Below are 8,627 nucleotides of genomic sequence, written 5' to 3' on the forward strand. Positions count from 1 at the left end.
ACATTAACATCTGCTAACCATGTGTATGTGACAAATACAATTTGATTTGAGGATGTGGATAGGGGTGTGCTACCTCTGCTATCTCCTGAAGTCCACAATCAGCTCCTTCGTTTTGTTGAGGTTGAGGGAGTGGTACATTTCCTGGCACCACTCCGCCAGGTCCCTCACCTCCTCCCTGTAGGCTGTCTCGTCATTGTTGGCAATGTTGTGTCATCTGCAAACTTGATGATTGGGTTGGTGGCGGTCGTGGCCACAAAGTCATGGGTGAACAGGGTGTACAGGAGGGGGCTGAGCATGCACCCTTGAGGGGCCTTGTGTTGAGGACCAGCGTAGTGGAGGTGTTGTTGCCTACCTTCACCACCTGGTAGCCTCCCGTCAGGAAGTCCAGGACCCAGTTGCAAAGGGCGGGGTTCAGACCCAGGACCCCAAGCTTAATGATGAGCTTGGAAGGTACTATGGTGTTGAAGGCTGAACTGTAAAAATGAACAGCATTCTTACATAGGTATTCCTCTTGTCCAGATGGGAAAAGGCAGTGTGCACTGCAATTTCATCATCCATGGATCTATTGGGGCGGTATACCAATTGCAGTGGGTCTAGGGTTTTGGGTAAGGTGGAGGTGATATGAGCCTTAACTAGCCTCTTTAAGCACTTCATGATGACAGAAGTGAGTGCTACGGGGCGATAGTCATTTAGTTCAGTTACCTTTACTTTCTTGGGTACAGGAACAATGGTGGACATCTGAAAGAAATTGGGGGGACAACAGACTGGGATAGGGAGAGATTAAATATGTCCAGAAACACTCCAGCCAGCTGGTCTGCGCATGCTCTGAGGACGCGACTAGGGATGCCGTCTGGGCCGGCAGCCCTGCAAGGATTAACACGCTTAACTGTCTTACGTCGGCCATGGAGAACGAAAGCTCACAGTCCTTGGGGCGGCCCGAGTTGGCGGCACTGTGTTATCATCAAAGTGGCGAAGAAGGTTTTTAGCTTGTCTGGGAACAAGACGTCGGTGTCCTTGACATGGCTGGTTTTCCCTTTATATTCAGTGATTGTCTGGAGTCCCCTTTGTCTCTGTACTGGCGTTTTGCATGTTTCATTGCCCTAAGGAGGGCATAACTGGACTGTTTTTATTCAACCATATTTCCAGTCACCTTTTCTTGGTTAATTGTGGTTGTTTGCACTTTCAATTTTGTGCGAATGCTGCCATCTATTCACGGTTTTTGGTTTGGATAGGTTTTAATTGTCACAGTGGGAACAACATCCCCTAAACACTTCCTGATGAACTCAGTCGCCGTGTCAACGTTTATGTCAATGTTATTCACTGAACATACCCGGAACACATCCCAGTCCACATGATCAATACAATCTCGAAGCTTGTATTTCGATTGGTCAGACCAGCCATGTAATAGACCTTAGCACTGGTACTTCTTGTTTGAGTTTCTGCCTATAGGAAAGGAGGATCAGAATGGAGTCGTGATCTGATTTGCTGAAGGTAATGTGGGGGAGGGCCTTGTAGCCATCCTGGAAGGAAGAGTAACAATCGTATGGATTTTTGAAAGTGAGTCTCCCAGTCCCTGCCGTTGAAAAACACTGTACACGGCAGTGACGATTACCAAAGATAATTCTCTCTGGAGATAATGCAGTCGGCATTTGATTGTGAGGTATTCTAGATCGGGTGAACAAAAGGGCTTGAGTTCCTGTATGTTAGCACAATCACACCATGAGTAGTTAATCATGAAACATACACCTCCACCTTTCTTCTTCTAGGAAGGTTATTTGTTCCTGAGAACAATGAGAACAATGAGAACTGAGAACAAGGTCCAATTTTTTATTAAATTAGTACTGTTTTTGTTTGCTTCTACTTTAGGCTGTCAAGACTAGGGTTGCAAAGGGTCAGAAACTTTCCAGTAAAGTTAAGCCCTGGAATTTGGGGAATTTTGCTAAAATTCATCAAAAAGGTTAGCTCATAACAGTGAAGCTTTTTTGTGGGATACACATAAGGCAATTCTATATCTTGTGGCATATGTTGGTTAAACTATCCCCAGTTCAACGGAATTACAACCCTCTGCATGCACAGTGCATTCTTCCATCACATGTACAGCTGATTCTCAAGATCTTGCACACTAATGAGATGCTATTGAGCCCACACTACTACACTGTCTGAGCCAAGGACTACATGCTTTCTTGTAAGTTTTAATTTCAATACTGGGTGGGTGAATATATTTTATATGACATACATTATTTTTTGTTAACTAGTAAATAGTAGCCTACAGCAAAGTGTGTTTAAATCATTTCTAAATAATTTCTAACATTTTCTGCTAGTTAGGTTTTGCTACCATGTTGGTTTTAGCTTGCTTGAGCCTGCTAACTGAGTGTTAATTCACCTGTTTCCATACATGTTTCATTTTAAAACATGTATCTTACAAAGGAGTTGTTTAATCTAACTTTAATCTAACTTAATCTTAACTATTTATCTGTACAAGGAATGATATATATATATATATTTTACTCTAATCTTTACAGGAAAATGCCACGGGCACTATCTGATGTGTGGAGACATTTCGCTGCAGCTAATGTAGAAGGAAAAGTTGTGTACATTTGCAAATACTGTGCCAAATTATATGTGAAGAATACAACAAAGATGCAGAATGATCTGGCCAAGTGCATAAAGTTCCCTCCGCGCTCACAATAAGCAACCTCTGACAAAAGTCCTTCTACTTCTATTTATGGTGAAAATTATGAATCAAACACCTTATTGATAGCAACAGCTCATGGTCCTCCTCAAATCAGAAGTTTTTTTCCTCAATGGAGGAACGTAGTCAGAGAAATGCTTTGGGATGGAGATGCAATATGGCAGTTGTGCCAACAGATCTCATCAGCCACCTGGTGAAAGGGACTTTGTGGATCTGAGGCTCTTTCCCCTGTTGCCTCCATCATCCTCCAAATCCCACCAATATCAGCCGCCTCAGAAAGCAACTGGTCTTGTTTGGGAACACACACACCAAAGCACGAACAGGCTGACCAATACAAGGGTTGAAAAATTGGTGGCCATCCAGGCAAATTTGAGGCATTTTGAGCCTGACAACGAGCCACCCTCAACAAGGAAAGTGGACAGTGACAGTGAAGATGAGGCCTCAGAGTCTAATGTTCAAGAGGTGGACATTGAGGAGGTCCAGGGAGAAGACATGGAAGCCTGAGAGGAAGACAACCAAAGCTTAGTTTCTAGACTATCATTTTATACAGTGCCTTGCGAAAGTATTCGGCCCCCTTGAACTTTGCGACCTTTTGCCACATTTCAGGCTTCAAACATAAAGATATAAAACTGTATTTTTTTGTGAAGAATCAACAGCAAGTGGGACACAATCATGAAGTGGGACGACATTTATTGGATATTTCAAACTTTTTTAACAAATCAAAAACTGAAAAATTGGGCGTGCAAAATTATTCAGCCCCTTTACTTTCAGTGCAGCAAACTCTCTCCAGAAGTTCAGTTAGGATCTCTGAATGATCCAATGTTGACCTAAATTACTAATGATGATAAATACAATCCACCTGTGTGTAATCAAGTCTCCGTATAAATGCACCTGCACTGTGATAGTCTCAGAGGTCCGTTAAAAGCGTAGAGAGCATCATGAAGAACAAGGAACACACCAGGCAGGTCCGAGATACTGTTGTGAAGAAGTTTAAAGCCGGATTTGGATACAAAAAGATTTCCCAAGCTTTAAACATCCCAAGGAGCACTGTGCAAGCGATAATATTGAAATGGAAGGAGTATCAGACCACTGCAAATCTACCAAGACCTGGCCGTCCCTCTAAACTTTCAGCTCATACAAGGAGAAGACTGATCAGAGATGCAGCCAAGAGGCCCATGATCACTCTGGATGAACTGCAGAGATCTACAGCTGAGGTGGGAGACTCAGTCCATAGGACAACAATCAGTCGTATATTGCACAAATCTGGCCTTTATGGAAGAGTGGCAAGAAGAAAGCCATTTCTTAAAGATATCCATAAAAAGTGTCGTTTAAAGTTTGCCACAAGCCACCTGGGAGACACACCAAACATGTGGAAGAAGGTGCTCTGGTCAGATGAAACCAAAATTGAACTTTTTGGCAACAATGCAAAACGTTATGTTTGGCTTAACAGCAACACAGCTCATCACCCTGAACACACCATACCCACTGTCAAACATGGTGGTGGCAGCATCATGGTTTGGGCCTGCTTTTCTTCAGCAGGGACAGGGAAGATGGTTAAAATTGATGGGAAGATGGATGGAGCCAAATACAAGACCATTCTGGAAGAAAACCTGATGGAGTCTGCAAAAGACCTGAGACTGGGACGGAGATTTGTCTTCCAACAAGACAATGATCCAAAACATAAAGCAAAATCTACAATGGAATGGTTCAATAATAAACATATCCAGGTGTTAGAATGGCCAAGTCAAAGTCCAGACCTGAATCCAATCGAGAATCTGTGGAAAGAACTGAAAACTGCTGTTCACAAATGCTCTCCATCCAACCTCACTGAGCTCGAGCTGTTTTGCAAGGAGGAATGGGAAAAAATGTCAGTCTCTCGATGTGCAAAACTGATAGAGACATACCCCAAGCGACTTACAGCTGTAATCGCAGCAAAAGGTGGCGCTACAAAGTATTAACTTAAGGGGGCTGAATAATTTTGCACGCCCAATTTTTCAGTTTTTGATTTGTTAAAAAAGTTTGAAATATCCAATAAATGTCGTTCCACTTCATGATTGTGTCCCACTTGTTGTTGATTCTTCACAAAAAAATACAGTTTTATATCTTTATGTTTGAAGCCTGAAATGTGGCAAAAGGTCGCAAAGTTCAAGGGGGCCGAATACTTTCGCAAGGCACTAGATGTCTGTTGAAAACATTTTTGGGAGATGCGATGGATCATTGGGATCATTCAATATTCCCTTTCTTTTGTTGTTCAGTGAAATCATCCCATGTGAAGAGTCAACTAATTTAATTAAAGTTCAATTCATGACCAAATTGTTTAATAAAAATTATATTGGAAGGATTTAATCATTTGTAATTATGTCTACTTATGATAAGGTAAAAGGTTTATGTTTCTGTCTCCTTATGATGTGGTAAATATATCCAATGCAAAAAAACATCTACATTTAAATGGTATAAATATTCATTTGCATTTATTCCCATTAATTCCCATATATTCCCGTTAATTCCCACAGAAAGTTTCCACCTCTGAATATTCCCCAAAATGTGCAACCGTATTCAAGACTGAACTTGGAACACAGGGGACAAGGAAAAGAGGGTGCCCAAGAAACACCTGAAAAAGGAAGCTTATAGACAGGTTGGTTGTTTAGCAACAAAACCGACTTGTGCCCAACTATGGGGCGAAACATACTTGGTTGTCTTATATTGTTTACGACATGTAAACTATATTTAGTTTCCAATGTTTACATTACATAAAATTGCACAATGAGCACTTTAGAAGTATTGAAGTACACCTTTGAAGAGCGCATCTTTCTTCGTGACCCATAATAAACTGGCATGGGGTGAAGTGAGCTGGAGAAGACTACCCAGAACAGAGTGTGTTGGAGAGGAGTAGTCGATGGCCCTAACTGTGCTTCCTGAAGAGCGATGCTAAGACAATATTGGCTGGAGATAAATGGCGTTGTTCTGTTTTTGCTCCCACTGTACTATTGCGTCCTATACTCAGGTGGAATTTTTCTTTATAACTAATTGTCATTATTCCATGTCCATGTCTGCGTTGGATAAAAGCATTTCATATGTCCCTCAAGCCCCTTCGATCTCTACAAATCAAGTCCGATACTTTTGGTACTTAAAACGCACCTGCCACCTTGCTACAAAATGTGATTTTCTTGCGCTGCTGTGCCCGTGTGTCACAGTCACAACTCTCTCAACCTTACATTTTCATGTTGATTTTCACCTTCAAAGTAAATTAGTGCTCAGCATCTCTTCCCCCTATGGATTTGTCTGTTGTGTCTATTATAGAAGTGTCTGCTTACGACAACAAAATAACACAGACCCATTGCTTATATTAATTTTACCCGGTAAGTTGACTGAGAACACATTCTCATTTACAACAAGGACCTGGGCAATAGTTACAGGGAGATGAATGGGCCTATTAGCAGCTGGGGATGATTAGGTGGCCACAATAGTATGGGGACCAGATTGGGAATTTAGCCAGGACACCAGGGTTAACTAACACCCCTACTCTTAGGATAAGTGCCATGGGATCTTTAGTGACCACAGAGAGTCAGGACACCTGTTTAACGTCCCATCCGAAAGACGGCTCCCAAAACAGGACAATGTCCCCAATCACTGCCCTGGGACATTGGGATATTGTCTATAGACCAGAGGAAAGAGTGACTGGCCCTCCGACACCACTTCCTGCAGCGTCTGGTCTCCCATCCAGGGACTGACCAGAACCAACCATGCTTATCTTCAGAGATACACCAGCAGTGGGATGCTGGTTGGTATGCTGGTTGGTATGCTTGTTGAAGTGATTACCAATGCAGACCCTTGTGAAGTACAGTATTACACATTTTAGCATCTCTTCCCTAGGAGAAATTGAAGGGGACGAAATGCAAATATGGTTCAGTGGTAGTAAGATGTACATTTATTGTATCTGTTCTTGTAGTGCTGAGTCACACACCACACACAGAAACACAAACAATGGTTCATCAGTTACTCTCCATTATCATATCAACCAGCTGCCCTGAGACATAATTTCTGAACAATGGTGTGCCAGCGTGTGCCAGGCGGGCAGGGTGCTGTGCGCGGGGGGGAGGGGGGGGGGGCAGATTTCATGGTCATATAATGTTTAGTATCAGTCAGAGCAGAGGAGGGTATACAGTGCCCTCTGTAGTTATTAGGACAGAGAAGCATTTTGTATTATTATTTTGGCTCTGTACTCCAGTACTTTGTATTTGAAATTATACAATGAATATGGGGTTAAAGTTCAGGTTTGAGGGTTTGAGGGTATTTCCATCCATATCGGGTGAACCATCTAGAAATTACAGCAATTTTTGTACATTTTCCGACCGAAAGTATTGGGACAAATTCAATTATGTGTATAAAAATATTAAAAGTTTAGTATCTGGTTCTATATTCCTAATATGCAATGATTACATCACGCTTGTGACTCTTCAAACTAGTTGGATGCATTTGCTGCTTGTGTTTGATTATGGATAGTCCTGAATGAATCGTGAATAATGATGAGGGAGAAAGTTACAGACGTGTCAACATAAAAATAAATGCTAACCTCCCCTGTTATTGTAATGGTGAGAGGTTAGCATGCCTTGGGGGTATGATATTTGTATGTCTGTAATTTTGTCACTCATCATTATTCGCGATTCATTCAGTACTATCCATGATCATGGTAGGATTAACATTATTGTAGAAGTATTTAGAAACATATTCTATTTTTATTTACAGTAAAAGTGACACCAACATGACACAATACATTATTTACCATACATTTCTATTGGGCACAAAAGAATCCGAAACACAACCAAAACAATTAGCAAATGCGTCCAATTTGTAGAGCCACAAACTTGAGGTAATCATTGTGTGCTAGGAATATGGGACCAAATACTAAACTGTTGACTACTTTAATACACAGATAAGTGAATTTGTGTGTGTGTGCATGTGTGCGTGCGTGTGTGTGTGTGTGTGTGTGTGCGTGTGTGTGCGTGTGTGTGTGTGTGTGTGTGATTGCACCCATTGCATGCATCACAATCTAGCTGCTGTACAGTCAGTGGGTGGGTCCCAAATGGTACCCTATTCCCTATATAGTGCACTTCTTTTGAGCAGAGCCCTATGGGCCCTTCGACATCCTCTAGGCCCTGGTCAAAAGTAGTGCGCAATATAGGGAATAGGGGGCCATTTGGGACTCAGAGAGTGTAACACCACTATTCTGGACAGTGTAATTTTGTCATGATGTCAGCACAGTAAAAGGCCAACGAAAGGCCTCTAATGGCAGTACTAAGCAACGATGAAAAGAATGCTGACAAATTAAGTCAAATGAAGGAAAGTTTAATGATATATACAATCTTTTATAATAGCCCACATTTGACGTTTCTGCTCAATGAATACCATTAACAGTGTATTAGTGTAGTCTACGTATTATCGGCTCCCATTCATTTCTGCCCAGACAGACACCATATAGGGTTGTGGTTAAGTAGTAGGTGCAATGGCCAGTCAAGGTTAACTGGCTGAATGGAGCGGTGAGGCGCATGATTTCCACAGCAGATAGGCTCTGTGCTAAAGAGTGATAAGGGCAGGTCTTGCCCCTTAATAATGAATTTTGATGCCAAAGCTGAATTATCTTGTGACTTTTATCCTTACTATAGGGGTGAATATGTACATCACAGTTTAAGTCTATGGCCTTGCTGTATGTATATACGACAGCCTGCCAGCTTCGGGACAATTCAGGCCTCCTCACAATTGATTCATATTTGGTTTCAGAAATGGCGTGATGATGCATGGTCCCTCTCCCCATGCAAATTAAATCTTTAAGGAGACGAATTGCCTCTAGTGAAGATTGTATTGTCCGAGCAGTAGATTTAAATATTTATATTAGAGGTTACTGATAATAGGTGCAGCTGCAGATAGGAGGAGATGC

Source organism: Oncorhynchus mykiss, chromosome 1 (genome assembly GCF_057628025.1).
Source record: "Oncorhynchus mykiss isolate SJ-2025 chromosome 1, ASM5762802v1, whole genome shotgun sequence".
NCBI classification, from domain to species: domain Eukaryota; kingdom Metazoa; phylum Chordata; class Actinopteri; order Salmoniformes; family Salmonidae; genus Oncorhynchus; species Oncorhynchus mykiss.